Source organism: Melospiza georgiana, chromosome 2 (genome assembly GCF_028018845.1).
Source record: "Melospiza georgiana isolate bMelGeo1 chromosome 2, bMelGeo1.pri, whole genome shotgun sequence".
NCBI lineage: Eukaryota > Metazoa > Chordata > Aves > Passeriformes > Passerellidae > Melospiza > Melospiza georgiana.
The window spans coordinates 7,616,005-7,636,078 of NC_080431.1; the positions used below are offsets into that span (position 1 = coordinate 7,616,005).

A 20,074-nucleotide genomic window follows, 5' to 3' on the forward strand; every position below is an offset into this window, starting at 1 on the left:
AGCTGCAATAATCTGTGAATAAACTGCTCCTGAATCTCGTTTCTCCAGAGAATTTTCCTGCAGGCGCATGTTTTGAGGTGTCCCTGAACCGCCAGCTCAGCTGTTCGGCGGACCTGCAATGCATGAAGTAGCAGAGTGTGCATTAGGTTGGTGCCAGGTTGCTGGGCTGAGCATCCCTTTTTCTGTGCCTCTCGCTGGGAGCTGTGACACCAACCCTCTGTCCAGGGCCTGGGTGAGAGTTTGCTAGTAGCAGGCTGGGTAGGAGGAGGCCTGAATCCTGCAGAGCCAGGCTGCTGGCCTGGAAAAGCTGCTGAAACCTCACCCGCCGATTGAACACAGTCATTGGGAGCTTTTATGCTGCATATTTATGTTGTGTTTCACTAATGGTCCTCTGGCAATCAAAATAATTGTAATTATTGACTAATGCCCTGTGTCCCAGAAGTCTGGAAAAGCCTCTGTGTGTGAGGGATGTAAAAAGGAATATAATTTTTTTTTTATTATTTTTCAGTCTTTGCCTTTTTTTTTTTTCTGTTCCTATAGTCTACGTGCTTTAACGTTATCAGGTGTCCTGTTGCATTCTGGTATTGAATAGTGGTAAGTCTGGATCTTGTAAAATAGGATTAAGGATTGAGTAAACTATTAGTCTGACTTGCAGAGCATTTTCTCAAACTAATCTCTTAAAGACAGAACAACTGAGGGTTTTATACAGTGGTTCCTGACAAGCTCCTGGCCATATACATGTAGTGCTGTAAAATACCTAATTTTTACAGTAGGGAGCCAGGGTGTAGGAATTAATAAATGGGCGGATCTTGCTCTTAATAAAAGTATTCATTAAAACATTTGGGCTCCCCGAATGTGCCTGCCATCAAAACAGTCATATTGTGGATAGTGCTGTTTGTATATTTGAGGATAGTGTGACTGTACTGAATACACTGAGTTTGCAAAACTTTTCTGTCCTCAGGTTTTCTGCATCTGGAGCAGAGAGCTTCAGATGGTCTCGTCACTTTCTCGTCACTTTCTCGTCACTTTCTCGTCACTTTCTCGTCACTTTCTCGTCACTTTCTCGTCACTTTCTCGTCACTTTCTCGTCACTTTCTCGTCACTTTCTCGTCACTTTCTCGTCACTTTCTCGTCACTTTCTCGTCACTTTCTCGTCACTTTCTCGTCACTTTCTCGTCACTTTCTCGTCACTTGCTGTAGAGTTACCGTGGTAGCATGTATCCTGTTAAGTTTTCCTTTATTCTTTGAAATTAATTTTGTGGCAATCTGTGATAAACTGGCTGATTTATTCTAAGCCCAAAGAAGCAGCTCATCCTGTGGATGGTGGAGAGTGCCAGGGAGGAGAAGTTGTAAGCACAGGGTAATGCCTGTTAGTGTCTGCCATGCTCATTGTGGTTTCTATGAATTGTGATTCAGCCTGTATTTAAAGGCTTTGGGTGTGTTTTGTCAAGAGTGTCCAGGAGAAAGGAGTTTTGCGGCCTTAATGCTGTTTGTGTGAAGAATCAGTTCTTTAGGGCCTCCAGTATATGGGATTTGCTCACTTTATGTCTAGTTCCTTTGCTGGGAGAGGTGGTGAACAGCCCTGCACAACTGTGTGCACTGTGTCAGGAATCCTTAGCCATGTGGAGCTATGGGATCCTTGTTCCAGGCTGAAGGATCCTGATGCATTTAACTGGTGGCTCTGTGCCCCATGACTGTGGTGTGGGACTCGTTAAATAACTCAGTGGATCTGGTTGTCCACACCATAGTGCTGCAGGAAAAGGTTGTGATGAAGCTGCCAGGAATATGTGCTGTTAAGCAAATCTGTGTGTTAAGAGTTGATTGTTTGTCAGCTGTTTGCCATAGCCTCATCATAGGTAGGACAGAAGGACTAAATTAGCGATTAATTTAGTTTTGTAGAGTAGGAAAACTGGGTAGAAATGATGCCACTCAACTGCTGAACCTGTGACAATCTGTTCATTATTCCTTCTGTTACTGTTGACTGTCTTTCTCTAACTTTGTTTTGGATACCTCTGCCCAGTGACATTTTTATTTTTACCCTTGAATATTTTAGACAGAAAAAGTACATGCAGTCCATCAGTTCAAGTGGTTGAGTTTTTCCTGATGAAGGGAATGGCAGGCAGATTTGATGCCTGGCACTCAGTAGCACGAGAAGTATTTTACTTGCTTGGATTAGGAAGCTTTGGGAAAAAATAGAAGTGAAATAGACTTTTTCAAATACAATATATGTGGATGCATTTCCTGTGGTAGTCTGAATCTCTTAGAGTTTGCAATGATATTGACCTTACTTAATATTAAACCAAATCATCATGGAGTCATGGAAATTTTACAGCTTATAATTATCACAGTGTGTATTGCCTAAAGAAACAAAAATTGGGGCATTTGACAGAGGATTAAGGATGCTTGAGAAACAAAGCTTTTAAGCATTTGTTGGTGAACATCATTATATTATGCCTTGTGCAGTAAGATGTGGAACAGTCCTCTCTTTATCTTGCAAGTAAAAGTTGTTAGTAGAAGTGTTGAGAAATAAAGGACTTGGTGTTTAATCTTGGCAGAGACATCAGCAAGTTGCTGAGTTGCCCTTTGGGCTTGGGTCTATCAGCTCCCTTATCTGTGGCAGGGTATTAGCATGGCCAGGTGATTGTTAGTGGAGAACTTTGTAGCTGTGGCTGCACAGGTGTCCAGGTTATTCTCACCCTCACAGACTGACCATTTCTGCTGTTAGATGGGGCTGCTCAGGACCTTGTTGGGTTGGGTCTCTGAGAATGTGTTTCCTCAGCCTCTTTGAGCAGCCTCTCCCTGTGGTTGGCTACCCAAATTGTGGAAAATTCTTTTTTAATACTGTAACTTGTTGCTTCTGGTCTGCTTTCCCTGTTTTCCTTGGAGTGCAACCTAGCTCATTATTTTCTTTAGTTACTCTCAGCTATCTGTACCTGTAGATAGCTTAAAAGGTGAGTGGATGTAAGCAGCCCATGCCTCCTCAAGTTAGCTTTTGCTCATCTGTTTTGAAGAACCTCGTCTCTCAGGCCCTGCCTGTGTGCCATAGGTAGACAGACCAGAAAATAAAAAGCTGTCTTTTGGAGAGGCTCTAGTTGTTGCTGCTCATCAATGCCTTGCTGGGGGTCACACCTGCCTCTCCTGCCCTGCCCTGTGCTCCTTCACCCACAGGATGGTGTCCAGGTATGCACAGCAGTGTAGCTGATACTGAGATCTTGGTGCATTTTTTGTTTTTCGTTTCTGTTGGAGGGAATGGTTTGCTGAAGGACAGACAGGCTTGAGTCACATCAGACTGGATTCTGCAGTGTAATATGATTATCCTAATTCACCTTGAAAATTGCCAGATCCACGATGAAATGAATCGTGATGTTGCCTCAAGTTCTGAAAATGTTCCTCTTGCTTTCAAGGGCTGTGTCCCTTACCTCTTGCAAAGTGTAACTTTGTGCTTTAGACATTTGATTGTTTTCCCTCTCTTTCATAAAGCCTCGAGAAATGCTGAATGAGTGCTTTGATAGGAACAAAGGGCTTCTCTGGAGAAGTAATGCCTAAAATGTGGTGGTAGGACCTAATAATGCCCTAAGCGTGGAGGATGGACAGACATAGTTAAATGGAGGAAGAAAAACTTCTGGTCACGTTCCCTTTTCAATACTTTGTCATTCCTGAGCATGTTGCAAATGGTGTTCATGGGGAAAATAGAAATCTGTAATTTTTTCTTTTGATGAATGCCTGTCTCTGATCCTGAGTCAAGGAAGGAGTATCTTCTTTGGGATGAAGGGAAATCAGCATCTGTATAGTGAACTGCTCAGCCTTGACCAAAATATACATTATTCAGATCTCTAAATAAGAATTTGCTTTAAAAAAGCAAACAAAAAAAAAATCCCTAAGTGATAGTGTTTGTGTAGAGTATTGCTGTGCTACATTGTTTGACCATCTGTGATATGTTTGCCCACAAGTATTTTGTTAAGTCTCAAGTGTTATTTAGACTAAAGACTTGGTATAATTTAGTATGTATTTTTAGTCTTTTACCTCTTAGAGCACAATTGGTTCAATTAAAACCATTAATGCCTGTGGTGTAATTGCATTTTATGGAATTACAAACTGGTGTTAGAAACTGCTGCCTGTTAGAATTTTCTGCTATAGCAATGTGCATGGCTTATTATATTTTTCCAGACCATGCAGCTTTGTAACTTACTGATCCTGTAGCCATTGGTGAAAGTTTTTTTGAATAGTTCAATTTATAGAATAAATAAGAAAACTGATAGCAATGCATAGCTTCAGTCTTTGTCTTCAAAAAACATTAGTTTGTTGAGCTAGATAAAATGCTGCTGAAAGTGCTTGGCAATATGAATGGGTTGCGAGAGAGGAGTTCCATTCCTTCTGTAGTGGTAGGGATGGGAACTTTTACTCAGTGGTTTTTGTGGCAGTATCAGTTACCAAGATGTCCTGTCACTTGGCTCATAGCTTTCTTGTAGTGTTCTGAGATCCCTTCATTCTTACAAATACTCACCATTCTTCCATTTTTATCTCCCATTTTGTATCTGGTTAATGTCAAATTAATGCTGCTTTCTGGTTCTGTCTTTTTCAATCTTTTTGAAGAGGAACAGTGGTGGGTACCTGCCTGAGGTGTTGAAAGTGAAGAGGTGTCAAGTGCATGTGATAGGGCTGAGTAGGAAGGCAGCTGTTGGGCTCTAACAAGTCTGGGAATGGCAGTTGAAGGGTGACTAAGCTAGAATCCTATTTTTAGGTGAAGTTGGAAAGGGGAGAAGGACTGGAGTATGATCTGTCACAGAATTAACGCAACTATTATGTATCATCAGGAAAACTGGGTTTTCCTTTTCCATTTTGTCTCATACAGACTGTTGTATTGTCTGGGCAGAACTAAATATTAATGGAAAAAAATGTCATATGTGGCTGCATTTTTGTTGGTTTCAGTGACATTAATTTGAGTAGACTTCTGTTGATTCTAGAACCCTGCCAATTTAATGGAATATATCCTGCATTATTGTAGTCTCTAGCTCATGTACATTTGGATTGCTAGCCATGACAAGCATAGTTCACTATCTCACTGATGACCTGAATTTTTAAGTGTCTGAGGAAGTACTTACATGGGCCAATGTACCTCTAGCAAATGTGTGCCTCATCAAAAGATTCAAGTTGGAATTGTGTTAATAGCTGCCAGATTTATGAAAAGGCAGGGAAATATGTAGGTATTGCTTTTTGTTAGCAGACGAGTTGCCTCTGTATTAAAATTAAAACTTGGTGTTCTCTGAAAAAATGAATTGAGGCCCCCTCAGCCCTGTTATGCAGTGTTAGCTGATCTGAGCATGTTGGATGGCTCTGAGAATTTGCCTGGAATTCTAGAATAATTTATTACGTGACCAGGAGTCTGATTACTGTTTCACTGTAATAGTGAGGAACAGCTTTGTTTTGTTGAATATTTTACATTCAGGTATTTATGCATGTTTCTTCACTACTTCCAAGATGTAAAGAAGGCATTCTTATGGAGGACTGTCTTAAACTGACATCCTGTCTCATGAAGACACTTTTCTTCCCCTGCTCAATTTCAATATTTATGTGTAGACACTTCTCTTTCAAGCTCCCTGTTACCTTTTATTTACTCCCAGTATCTAATCCTAACTGTTCCCTTATTTTCTGCCTTCCACAAAAGGTAGCTCCTTTTGGCTTGTTCAGCGTCAGAGATCTAAAACCTCTCACTCAGGCTTCCGTTTGCTTTGTACTTTCTGAAACTTTGTTTCATACAGTTATTCATCAGGTTAAAAAGAAAATAATGTCTTCAGGAAAAGTGTCTAGTGCAACAAGATGAGATCTTTGTATTTAAAATGTTAAAAACATAAGTTTTCTTCTGGAAAAGGAATATTCAGAAAAAAAAAATTTCTACCTATGGCTGCCTCTTCCCCAAGTATGACAGTTTGATGTTCTTACAGCACCTCACGTTGAGAAATTGAAGGCCAGTTGTTAGAGATGAGTCCTGTTGATTCTACAAAGAATATGCCTCCAAGATGCTGCTCTTGGAAGCGCCTAATTAGTGAATATTATCTGAGCATTGTTTAAAATTAAAATTTAGTATAGGCTCTTGGTAAAATAGATGTCTGAAGAACTGCTGAAGGACCCAGCGCAATTAGTTCTATTATGTGAACATGTCAAAAAAATTGTTCCATGAATCTGGGAAATTCTAAGGCTAAACTTATATTCTCTTGGTATACTTAACAAAAAAACCCCTTACTGAGAGTTGTAGTCATTCAGCTGTGATTCCATTGCCTGGTATTACCTGCAGGTAGAGGTAGCTCTCATGCTGTCTGTTAGACACCCTCCTTTTCTCCTTTTCTCTTTGAAATTGTTCAGGCACAGGATACTTTGCTTCCTTTAAATCCTTGCTGTCCTGGTGTGTTGCTTTGCCTCTGTCAGTGCTTAGCATTTCTGTCGTTGTGCTTAGTGGTAGAGAGGGGAAATATTTCCAAAGTGTATCATGAAGTTCTGGTAATGGTGGGCCTACGTTCTCCAGAGAAGGAATGCCACTGCTAAAAGGTTATGCCAAGTTCAGAAAGATCTAACCTAGATGTACAAATGGAGTGATGCTCAGTTACACGAAATTAACTGAGATGTGCTGGTTTCCATAATTCATGGAATAAGAAATGTGAATTTCAGCCCTTGTTGCCTGAACTGGTGTTGAGTTCATTGAGTGAATTTGTGTTTCACAGTCTCTAAAGGGAGGTTGGGATCTGGATTCTCCCACTTACAAGTGGTTCAGATATGACATGCCAAAGGAAGGGTGCTGTCTTTTATGGCAGGAATAGAAATGTGGAGGGATTCTGCTGAGGTATTACATTAGGAGAGTAAGGACTTGAAGCTTATCGGTATTTCTTCTTTAATTTCTTCCTCAAAACCAAACCCTAACTTTTCAGTCAAGAAAAGCTTCTGGAAGTGTACATTGGCATATGTAAAGAAGCTATATGGATCTTGAAGGGTGCTTGCTAATCTGTGATTGTAAGATAATTACTTCTCTATTTCTGGGCATTGGTTACAGTGTGATCTTCATTTTCTCTCATCCTTCTCTTCAAGAGGGAGCTGCTAGAGAAGGTTCTTTAGGAGACATTGATTTGGAAGAAGTGAAAAATGAAATTAATCCTGATCTCAGATGTAGGTGGAGGGTAGGTAGTTAGTTTGGGGACTTTTTTTTTTTTGAGAAAAGAGTATTTTAGATGGTGGCTAAACTGTGCCAACTGTGTGTGGGTCAGACTTCTGGCTTGAGGGCACTCTCTTTTTCCTAATGTGTCCCTGAGAGGCAGGCTACATTTATGTACCTCCAGGCATCCCCCACAGTCACATGTGAATGCATTGTCATCATCAGATCCAGGTTTTTGGTTGTGTAAGCATTTGATAAGATGATTCAGACGAAAGGCAGGAGGGCCAGGGGGAATTGTCTGAAAGACTCTTATTAAAATCATGCTGAGTTACTGTGTGCTGTAAATGAAAGCATGCTGCACTACCACAACTGTTTGGAAATTGCCCATCTAGAATGTATTCACTGCATGAACATAAGAGTCAGCAGCTCATTTTAGCAGCTTTAGGCTTTAGGGGGCATCCTGATTGTACTGTACCTGCTATCCCAGCAAAAAAAAAAAAAAAAAAAAAGAAAAAAAAAAGAGTTTAATAAATTCTGTCTTATGTGTGAGGCTTAAGCAAGTTAACATTATTATTTGACACCCGTTAATAGTTAACATAATGATTTGATTCCTATTGTAGGCTATATCCCCAATATAAATGTTCCTGGTATGACAGGGATTGGGAAGCTGTAAGGCCATGGATGCTTTCCAGTCTAAGAAAAAGAATTCCATTTCCATCATATGAAATTATGACTCTGATCACTTTCAGCATGGTTTAATTTGACCTGAATAAACACTTCTTTCTTGAAAATGCTACTCCTTTAGGGAATTGTTGAAGCTTTATAGAAATAGGGAATCTGGAATACTGCTTTGGTTGCCAGCTTTTTTGAGGAAATTTGGGCAGCATGTAAATACTTGCACAATAGGTTTATGTTGTTGCACAAACAGCAGTGATGACTCCATAGAAGCATTTGTGACACAGTAGATGTGATGGTTTGGGACAGGAGCTGGTACAGGGGCTCTCCAGAGCTTAGAGCTAAAATCTACCTTTTTGAGAAGTAGAAATTAGAGAACAATCTTATACTTGGTACATCAGTGTGAGACTTAAGGCAAATAAGTACTTTGTGTTAGTTCTCAAATCCTTTTTCAGCCTGTATTTTGATGGGATTGTAATCTTGTGTTATCTCCCATGTCCCACCCTTCTGCAGTTGTCCTCACTCCCTGAAAACCTTTGACATCCCTAAGAGAAATACAGAAGGAATGAGGAAAGCTCCCTCCTTGGTAAGAAAGGAAGGAACAGAGCTGAAGAAAGACAACCTTTACAACTTCAGGGACTGTTTAGACTGCAGCTTCTTTTGAGAATGTTAAAGCAGGGGAGGGCAAGGTAAAGCTTCTGCATGCTGAATGAGCCAAGCAATTTAAATCTACTCTCTGAACAACCAAATACACTCTCTCAGTTGATGTGAACTCCCAAGCTTTAACTTAATCTTTGGAAAGCTCATGGATCATCATATCTTTCACGTTGAATAAATGGATGTTGTTTTTAATAAAATATTTCATTTCTGGGAAGTAAACAGTACGTGTCTGGTTCTGCCAATGGCATGGCCTCTCTGAACACGTGTGTGAGGTTTTTTCCCAGTGAAACATAGTCTGTTGGAAAAGGTTTTTCATTGCCCTTTCAGTAGGGCTCAGCTGTCTTCTGTACATTTTTTTTATTGTCACTTAAAGAGGAAGTTATTTAGAAAAATATAGCTTAAAAAAAAATCATTGTCAGAATATCATTAAATCTTTCATCTTGCAAATAATGTGGTGGCTGTACTTTCTTCCTTTGGTCCAGCCATCATGAGGCTTAAATAACTGTACCAATTTGCCCATGTTCTTTTTAGTTAAGGTGCTCTTTGTGCCTCTGTTTTTCCTCAGCTCTTGGCTACTTTCTTAGTGCTGGTTATCAATTGTTTTGAGCTACAACAGGTGCTTTTGGGTTGCTGCACAGCAGTAGCATGAGTAGAAGAATAATCTCCTCGTTGGCAAGCCCCAAAGTGGTGGGAGAGAGGCTGCAGCAAAGTGTAACGTTTGGGTTGCACACTAGAGTGTGTGTCCATTGTCTAAGCAGCTTTGTCCCTTTGTTGGAGAAAGCAAATCCAAGGAGGTGTTGCTGCCTGCTTTGTCAGGCAGTGAGGGGGAAAGTCTAAACTGATAAAGGGATTAAAAAGGTCACTTGAGGCAGGAGCTTGGTACTGGTAAGAGTGTCAGGAAGGTCTGTGCTTTAACTCTTTCCTCCCTGCCCTGCCTCCACGTGTAACCCCCAAACACAAAGCTCTGCTGCTAAAAATGGGGAGGAATTTGATCCCTAAAGATGTGTTTAGTCTGTGCAAAATTCAAGGTAGTTGTAGCTTAAACTTTACATCACTAAAAGCTATTTTGAGTGTGAATGCCAGTTTTCTTTCATTTGCTGTAGAGCCTATAATGTATTTTCCCCAAAGACCATAAAAATATCTTTATTAATTGCACTTTATGTGTTTAATGCATAAGTTTATATAGACACAGTTTTTTTTTGAGGAGTTCTAGCTGGTCTGTGTGTAAATTCAGCCTCCACTAGAGTTCCTTGGCAAGTTTAACTATGGCTTATGGAATTCATGGACTTAACCTGTGGCTTATTTGTTACAAAATTTCTAATCAGAGTTCCTTAATGCTTGATTTTATAAACATCTGAAAGGTTTTTTTCAAAATATTGCTGCTTTGTTTTAATCCTGTTTACAACAACTGGAAAGTATTTAAGAAAAAAAATCAAGCTTGTAACAGTTTTTTCTTTAAATAGCAGATTACTATTAAAAGATCTGCTTGCTATTACAGTGTAATTTGAATGTGATTACAGTGATTAGTTGTTTCAGACAAATTTATAAATGAGAAGTGTTAGCATTTAGAGATATTTGCCAAACTTCTTTGCATTTTCTTTGTTTCATCAAAATTTTTGGGCACAAGAGCTTTTTCTATTTGCTGCTTGTCCTAAAATAAATAAGAGTACGAGTTCATAAATCAGATTATTTGCTACTTCACTTGAACACTGTAAATTCATGTAGTTAAAAACACTTCAAAGCTGAAGACGCCCTCTTCATCTCCCTCAGTTTTAGATGCCACAGTTGCTGTGTATGTAGATGAATGGAGAACTTTTCTCAAGAATTCAAAACCCTAATAATTGGTATGGTTTTTGCTCTTTTAACTCTTTTTGGGTCATAATGTCAGTGTCTAACCAAGTCATGTATGAAATGTACATTGTTTTCCTGTTGCTGTGATAGGCAATGATTGAAAAGCTCAAGTTTGCAGGAGGCAAGACCTGGGGGAGGTCAGAGAAGTTTGCTACCTGACTTAATGTTGCCGTGTTCTGATACTATGTGGGCACATTTAGCTTTGCTACTTGCATATAAATTCTGCCCCTTTATCCTCAAAATTTGCCATGCAATGAATGCTGATTTATAGCAGGAGCTGTCTTTTCTCTGACTTGAAGGTATTTTGTTCCAGAGATAGGTGTGAGCATGTTTTAGGACTGAAGATGGCACATAAGCTAGTTTAAAACTCACTTTGTCCTGAATGCTCATCTTCATGCAATGACTGCTACTCAGGTGAACCTTCTGAATCTATTTTGCTGAAGTTGTTGATTCTTCAAGCTACTCAAGCTTTAAGAACAACTCCATCAGAGCAGGTGTCACCAGTTCCTTTTCTGCAAGGTTCCCACTGCAGTGGGTTTTAACATGCATTTATTGCTTAAATTTAAACTGTTTCTGTTGTCTTTTTCAACTGGATAATGAAAATATAAGGTTCTTAAATGACAGTGAAAGACAGTCTATAAATCTGGTTGTTCAAAAATATGCTTTTTCTTCTGAGGAAAGCACTCTCCTTCTTTTTCCATTAACTGATAATAGGATAAAAAAGTGTTCATAGTACAGAAGTTAGCTTAGTCCTTTGCACCTTTAATTGGTGTCTGTAGGTTCCAAATGAGTAAAATTAATACACTCAGTTTGTGTTTGGAGATTTCAGCTACAGCTTGTGAATCTGGGAAGGACAGGAAAAGCTTTACTATAAAGATTAGGTGGGTAAATACAACTAATGATCCTTCTCACTTGAAATTTTATTAAATTTGGATTGAAATAGGGCTTGGATGTCAACTATTTTAGCCCAGCCAGTAAAGCAGGAATGTTGTTACTGCACAGTGACAATGGCTGGATTAAAGTGTCTTTGCATTGTGAATAGAATCTCTTCTGGACCATGAAGTTATGGCCTGAGTAGTACAGGATAACAAACGATGTCTTTGAGTGTGAATCAGGCATTCTCTATTTTGGCCAAGCGATTTGGCTTTTTGCTTAGCTGTAAGTAGTATAAACAATGTCATGAAAAGGTTTTCTTCTACAGCAGAGGCAAATACTTCATCTGAGATGGGGGCCTTTGAGTTGCAGAACAAGAAGTAAGGCATGACCTTCCCTAATATCATAAATAACATACTGCCATCGAAGCTGACATCAGACTAAGCTTTCAGCAGCAGTCGGGGTTGACTTGAGTGATTTCCAGCTTAAAATGGAGGTAGCTGTAAGTGGCAATTATATCCATTAAGTGTCATTGTAGACCACTTTGACCATAATGATTTCTGACAGAAACAGCTCTCAAGCCTTACAGATTCAGGAAATGCCAAATCTGATTCTTCTCCAGGTGTCTCACTGAACAGCTTGTTTGTCCTTATGCAGTGGAGATCAGAAAGGTTTGCTGCAAACACAATACCTGTCATTACTGTTATTCAATTTAAAGCGTTTCCTCAGAAATGGGTAGTGAGTTCTGGGGTGGAGGTTGGATAACAATTGCACTCCTTGACAGGGTTACCAAAAGAGGGAGTTACTGAAGTAGAAAGTCCAGAGAGAGTAGTGAATGTCCACAAAAAGACATTACCAATATAGTGTGCAACACTGACACAGTTTATGGTTTTCATAATACAAATTATTGCTGGTGCCCAGTCCAGCCCTGTTAAAAACTGAATGATGAATGCCTTCATCGAATGGCTTACCCACTAAGGACTTTTGCATCCAGAAGGACACTGCTCACCAGTAGTGTTTGCTAATAATTGGCAAGCATTTTTAATACAAACCTGGTTTTAGAACAACAGTTTTCACAGTTGGAAGGGTCAGAGACAGCTCCTGGGTGCACTTGCATAATTCCTTTAGATGGTGCTGGGGCTGACTACACTGCAGTAGGTCTGACACCATGTTTGTGTAACTTGTGGACTTTACCAGGAGGTAACAGGTTGAACTTCAGGTATTTGACTCCACTGATTACTGTGGGTTATCAGTTTCAAAGGCTGCTCTGGGTATTGTTGACTCTTGTCAGCAGCCTCTGTATGTAATTGCTTGTTTAAATAACTGTAAAAATGCCACTGAGATTTCTCCACAGAGAGGTTTTTATTAAATGCTTCATGACATTTGTCTAATACAAGCCATGTTTAGACTGTGTGAAGGAAAGCAATGTGATAGTAGTAAACTGTGGTGGGTTTTGTATTTATTTTTTGACTTTTTTTCTAAACTAAAGTTTGTCTGTCCAGTCTTTGCTTGTTCAAAAGAACAGATGTGCTAAGTGTGTCAATATTTTTTTTTTTGTATGTGTGCTATTCTCTTATTCTGTTTCTGAAGTTTATCTTGGTTCTCTTTTCCTAGGCTGTGTGGATTGCCTGCCAGGAACTGTAAGAAATTCAGGGATTTGTCAGAAGGGAGAAGGCTTTTAGCCCCTGGGACCTTTTCTGGCATTCATTCTATCAATATTACTCCATGATAGGTGTCAGACAACATGGTGCTTACAGTCATGTTTGTTACAATGTTGTGAAATACAGACAATGCATAGGTATTGTTGAGTTGAACATGTATATGGTTTGTCCTTTGGTTTTCCATGAATTGTTATGGTGATGAGGACTAGTTGAGAAAAATTTTCAGGAGAATAATGACCAGAAGCAGGTTGTGCTGTGTTTTGATATTCAAGAGTGGGGTTTTTTTTGATTTATTTTTTTTTTTTAGGTTAGCATTACTCCTGGTATTTTCAGTGAGTGTTGCTACTTAGAGCAAGATAAGTCAGATCTGTATCAGAGAAACAATGGTATAAAACCTTAAAATTCCTAAATTAACTTTTTGACCACCTTTATGGAATGTTTGGAAGCTGGAACTTGCTACTTCCTAGCACAGAGAAACATAATTTTGATCTGATGGTTCCAAACCCTAGCTTTGATGTTTCTGATCAGGCAAAAAGCATAAATGATGAATAGAAGAAGAATAAGGATAAGGGTTTTTTTGGTGTTTTTACAAGGACCATAATTCTTGTGGCAAGGAAACTGTAACAGAAAAGTAGGCATAAAAAGTAATTTGTATCTGTTTTTTAAAATGTCTCATACTTTGCAGTGGTGTATTTCCATAAAATTTTTCAGATATATGGGTATTTTTATTTTAAACTAGGAGGTGTTTTTTGTTTTCTGTTGGCTTTTTTTAAAAATATCTATCTGCAGTAGATTAGCTTTCTGAATCTATTTTGCTGAAGTTGTTGATTCTCAAATGTCAGTGTAAAGAAAGAATCCATCCCCTGCAGCTTGTAAATTACTTTGCTGGCTTTCTAAAGCTTTGTGCAGAATAGGCTGACCAAGACTGAGGTTGCATGAACAGCTCTGTTGGAGAAGGAGCTGAAAAGTGCTGGTTGGGAGTTCTCTGGGTCTTGCTGTGCTTCATCAAGGTGGTGTTCCTGCTGTGGTTTCCTTTCCCATTTAGAGGACATTGTAAAAACCTCAAAATTCAGTGGGGTATGAGCTTTTACCTGGTGAAAACCTAATAGCCTGTAAGATGCAAAGGGGCATCTAGAAAACAGAGATTGGCAGTGCTATTGTGCATGTGCTTTGGCAGTGAAAGCATCATTTCCTAGGCTAAAAGCTTTGGCTTAAGGTTTTTTTTTTTTTTTCCTGCTGTTTCTATTGATATTCTTTCATCAACTGATCCACTTGTGAATTATGAAAGAAACCACGAGGGAATTGAAGCAAAGAGAAAATTGTGGCCTTGACAGATGGACTCAGGAAAGGTTTCTTTGTGATGTGGAATAAAGTGGGGAGCTTTTACAGTGATAGATCTTACATGTATGACCTTAATTAAATGACAGAGCTATTTATTAAACAATATTAGAATTGTATATATCCCCAGGAAACAAGCTAGTGTGTTACAGCTGCAGTGTAGGAGATCAGATTACAAGTTTAGTGTTTCAAAACTCATGTTGACTTGGAAGCATGAATAGGTGGTGACATGATGAAGATAAAATATTAGGGTACTGTTGCATAAACGAAATAAGGTTCTAATATATGTCGCTGTTTCTACCATTCATAATATAGCCAAAGCAAATTTGGGGCTGGATGAGTGCAGTGGAATTTTGTACACTCAAATGCATGTACACACCAAGTGGCTACTGTAATATGAATTTCAATTGCTGTCTTCTCTAATAACTTCACTCTGTTTCTTTTAAAAACATTCATTGCCTCAACAAAAGTAAAACTAAAGGATGTGAGTGTTTGTGAGAGCCCAGGCAAATTTGGGAGCAAAAGGAAAAGAAAATAGGGAATGCAGATTTGCAGAAGCTCTAAAGGTTGTCATAAAAGCTTGGGTTACATCTCTTTCGGAAAGTGTCCAGACTCTGCTGTGTTCTGTTTTCCAGCTACGAAGAGAAAGTGTGTGGTGTGGGAGTCGTGTGGGTAGGGTTTTTAAATAATTGTTAGGGTGGTCATAAGATAACTGGAGCACACAGGTTGTAATTGCAACCTGTAGTGTTGCTTTTCATGATGGTTATTGCAGTGACACGGTAATTGCAGATCACATGAAATCTCAATAACTTTTGTGGAGGATTACTGCTTCTGCCTGCTTGTTCCTTTGTGCTCTGCTGTGATAGCTGACAAGGGAGATGGCCAAATGCAGGCAGCTTAAAAAATTGCATCATTGTGTCATGTGTCTACATGAGCAAGATGGCTATCAACCTTCAGGTGAAATAACGGCATATTTCAGTGTGAGTCTTCAGGAATTCTTGGTGTTCTGATATCTTGGTTAGATATCACTAAGAAATTTTTATTAGTAGATAGAGCCATGTAAGTGCTTTTGTTAAATTTTTGGAAATACAGGTAACTGTCAAAGCTTAAAGAAATAGCTTCTGCATTATTCATGATGCAATTTGTATTGGATACAATCGTGTCAGTACTCCAGGGAATGCTGTATATTATGGGAAATGTTGTACCCTACCAAACTGCAGCCAAACAAGACTCATATCATCATACATTACTGACACTGCACAACCCTTGTGATTATTGCAAAGGTATCTTGAATTCAAGTATTATGAAAGGGTAAAATATACAGAGTTTGTGTTTTCAGATCTTAAAAAATACTTACATCACAGCTTCTGTGCTTTTTACATTAATTACCTTTCCTGCTTTTGCCCGCCATGAGAACCATTTCTTTGCATGCCTTTATTGTATCCTTTATACACAGGGAGCAATCTGGAGTAAGTAGTGTGAGTGTCCAAGCCAGCACTTCGTGGTCTTTGAGAAGTTTGGGATTCTGAGGCTGATAATACAAATCTATCTTCTTAAAAACACACAGCAGTTGTGTTACTTTACAAGGTAATGGAGGGAATTCATGCCAGAGCAGTAATTACAAGAGAAAGAAATATGTTTTAGAAAGATGGGAGTTTGAGTGTCAAATACCTTAGTACTTGGTAATAATGTAGAATAAGTTGGTTTTTGTTTGTTTTTTTTTTTTTTTATTGTTCCTGTGATGTCTGTGGTGTATCTGTGTTGTAAACATCCAAAATAAAAGTATTTATGAAACAAAATCTGTCTGATTCTGTTGTTGTTATATAGTTTATATTCAATTGGAATGTGCTGCATACTACTGAAACTCTTAATGAAAACTCATGAACACTGACAGGTGACCTCAAGGCTGAGGGAGTAGAGGATCTTGTAAGTTTGTGTGGAGCTAGTGGTGTGGGATCATACAGATCAAAAATAAAGGAGAGTACAAGTGCAAACTAAAATTGTGGCGGCATTTGTTCTTCAGTCTTCAAAATTGTTAATGAAATGGGGTTATTGGGCTACTCAACTCTGTTCAAGGTGTGTTATTAATGGATTTGATGGGGGGACACCGTGTGTGTGTATTTTCTCTGACTTTTTGGGAGTGGAGTTTTGTGGAGGGATGGAATGTAAGAGAATAGTACAGAAGGCAGTCTCACCCCTGAGGAGCTGCAGCTGTGCCAATCACCAAAGATGAGGAACAGCCCTGCCCTTAATAGGCCACAGCTGTGTCCAGTAAGATGAATGGTATAAAAGAGTGGGTTATCTGGCTGAGGAGAGGTTTGGAGTTTGTTGGCTGTGCTGTGAGGAGCTGCACATGAGAAGTCACTGAGAAGGTATGGAACTCTTGCAATAAGATGACAACAGGGTTTTGTGGGGTTTTTTTTTTTCCCTTTCTGAATTTCTCTGTGAGCTGTCCGAGGAGTGAGAGTTTCCTGAAATTTAGCAATAAGCAAAGTTTGAAGTTCACTGAATGGTCCTAGAATAGCTGTCCTTGATGCAAGTTAAACTCAGTATTAAGTTTATTTTTGTTTCTGGGAGAACACATTAAATAAGAAATCAATAATTAGGTAGGCTGAGATAGTTTCTGTTGCGCTGTTTTCTTACTATTCACCCCCATAACTGCTGCTTTCCCATTACTGTCCCATCAAAACCAAACCAAAACCCAACCAACCAGCAAGAAAGTCTCAAACGAAAAACCCCCACAAAACCCTTTGGCAGCTAGTTGCTACTAGGAATTTCTTCTCAAAGGAAAAGTGGAGGGTGCCTGACGCTGAAATTTGGTCTAGAAAGACCTAGCTAATTTAGTTTTTAAGATTTAGTTTTTAAGTTTTGGCCTTGCATTCTGTTTGTTTTAGTAGAAGGTTACCATATCATGTTCATTGTCTTTCATGTTTGCTGGCATCTGCCTCAATACTTACTTTGAAAGTACTTACCTCTTCTTCCCAATAATGTAAATAATGATCTAATTAAAGAACAGCTTTTCTCTTTAACATACCTTAAACTTTTAAGAGGATGGGTTTAGTTTTGTTTTCATTGTTTTTTGTTTTTGGGTTTTTTTTTTTGCCTGTGGATCTTGGCTATGTTTGAGCTATTTGAAATGTCAGGTTCATAAAATTGTATCAGGGACAGTTTGACTTGTTTTGAGACCTGTATGGAGAGAAGTTGCCTTGTTAGTTGTGGAGTTCACAGCTTGTCTTTGCTCCAAACTGAGGTGCAGGGGAGGAGGAAGGTCTTGCCAAAAGGGAAAGTTGTGGGCAAAGAACAGGTCAGGGCCTGGCTGTGGGACCCTGCTTTTTGCTTATCCTGGACTTGGAGCGTGCTGGGAGCCTGAGGAACTAAATGGGAGGGCTGATGGAGAAGCTGAGTTGATCCTGTGTGCTCTTAAAGGGTCTGACAGAACAGAGTTACATCATGTGTGCAGGTTGACATCTGTGTTGGAGAGCAGACATGAGCCTCCCCAAAGGTCAAGTGTTACACATGAGTACAATACAGTTCTAACAACTCTTTTAGTACTAGAAAGAGAGATGAATTGCTGGTTTGGACTCCTTAATATTGTCCAGATCACTTTTTGTTCATATTTTTCACTATATATACAGACTATGCTTTAATGAATCTAGTTTTTGTGGATTTTACCTCAGTAAACAACCTGAAAGGATGTGCTTGATTAGGAATAATTGATAAATTTAGGAAGCTTCTCTTAAGAAGCTGTCTGACAAGCTGAAAATTTGTTTTTTTCAGTTGTATTTCCTGAAGTCATCAAATGGCTTGGGTTGGAAAAGACCTTAACAATCATGCAGTTCCAACCCCACATCCATGCACAGGGGTGCCTTCCAGTGCAGGTAAAGGAAAAAAGAGCATTTAAATTCAAGCCCTGCTCATTGTTCTCCTCCTCATGTGACATGTACATCTTGTGCTGGAAACCTTTAATGAGCTTTTGCTCCATGTAGGACATGAAACATAAGTGCATGGGCTGTGTGATAATTTGGGTTTGGGAGAGAAGCTGTGGTTCTGGGTTGTGTTTGCCTGCCTGACCTGTACTAAAGGACTGTGAAGGAGAAAGAAGGGCTTTTCTGCCAGTCTCTTGTCTGTCTGGTGTGTTGCTTGAAGCTTTCTGTCATAACCAAGTGCAAGTGTATTGTGTAATGTGGTGCACTGGGACACCACACCAGGGCTTTTGAACAAAGGTGTCTGCAAACTTCATCACACAATCACCCACTCTGTGGTTTAACTTTTAAAAGAAATTGAGTTCATTTTGTGTGCACGTTCTTAAAGGCACTAAATGCTTAGCTCAAAAAAAGAAATGAGAATAATTACGAATTTTTCTTCGAGTATATCAATGGTGGACTATACCAATTCAGTCTTCCTTCAGATTGAAAAAGAAGGGAGGTCCATATCAACAACTCTTTGCTGTGTGAGAGGCTACATGATGTGTGGCATTACACTAATTCTAGCCATCACACTGCAATGAATTAAACTGTCTGACTCCCTCCTTGGTGATGTAGAGGTAGGTTTTGTCCTTTGCAAAGGAAGACAGATGCTAAACTACCTTTGAGGTAGTAGCTGGGCTGTTTTTTTCCATGCTTTTGTGTGTTTTAGCCTTTTAGCCTTTAGCCTGTGGAATTCTTGTGTGCATAGATACAGAAACACAAACAAAGAAAATTAATGCCAGCTTAGGGGAGGTGTATGTGATTGCCAGTAATCCAAGATATATTAGAATGCTTTGGCATTTGCTGTGTTAGTATCTGTTGTGATCTCCATTGTTAGTTTTATATACCTTATGTGCTTTGTGGTGGTTTTAAATTAGTTTTTTTAAAGCAGAGCTGTCTAGCTTCACAGTAGATGTGAAGTACTAAATGTTCAGAGAACAATTCTGGTTGAAGGGGACTTCTCCAAGCTGTTGGAGTCTCAGCCTCCTGCTCAGGACTGGGCCAATGTTGAATTGGGACTGGATTGTTCATGATTTTGTTTTCTTGCATGTCAAACCTACAGGAATGGAGCCTTGGTCCTAAGAGAATATTTATTTTCTTCTCTCTGGGTGGCACCCCCTGTTTTTGCATGTGTTTTACTCACACATCTTTCATCCCATACCAGTTCAGATAACAATTGAAAAACGCTTCTAACTGGCAGTGCACAAACTGTGTGTTGGGAGGGACAGAACAGGTGATGATGGTATAGATAACGTATGTGTAGCTTCGTAAAAGCTGAATGTGAGTTCAAACTCTCCAAGAGTAGAAGGAAAAGTTTAAGTATGGCTTTTTGTGAAGGTTATATGCAGTTTAAAAGTTATACATTTATTTCTGGAATAATAGCCAAGATACTCTGATGCAAAGAATAAAAGGTGATAAAAAATGAAACATGTTAATTGTTTGCATAGCTAACAATACTGATTATCTTCCTTGATGCCTTGGAAGTATTAATATCATTATTACCAGCTTTATTATTCATATATAGCTCACAAATGAAGAGACTGATTTCCTAAAAAACTCTGAGCACTTGAAGTTTTGGCTCATGGTTTCTCTGCTTTGTTATTCCCTTGTGCTGATGCATACCAAGTTGCCCTCAAAGGAGGCTGTGCTGCCTGAAGCTTTGGGACTAACCTGTTGTCCTGCTTGGCTCAGTTTGTGGGTTTTTCTTTGGCAGTTCTCCAGGCTGGAAATTGGAGCTGGTAGTATTTTCTAGGCTTAGTTCCAGTAAAAGAGATATTACTTTTATGTTTTGTTCTATGAATTTCAGGAGAGGTGATGTAAACAATCAGATTTGCAGATCATCATATACATTCTTTTATTTTTCAATCAAGACGGCAGTGCACTGCTTTTTTTATTTTGTGCTTTAAAGA

At 39.1% G+C, this 20,074-nt stretch overlaps 1 protein-coding gene across 1 annotated transcript in view; it reads left to right on the forward strand.

Moving 5' to 3' along the window:
* Positions 1 to 20,074, forward strand: part of GBE1 (1,4-alpha-glucan branching enzyme 1) — a 136,062-nt gene that overhangs the window by 1,008 nt on the left and 114,980 nt on the right. The window lies entirely within an intron of this gene.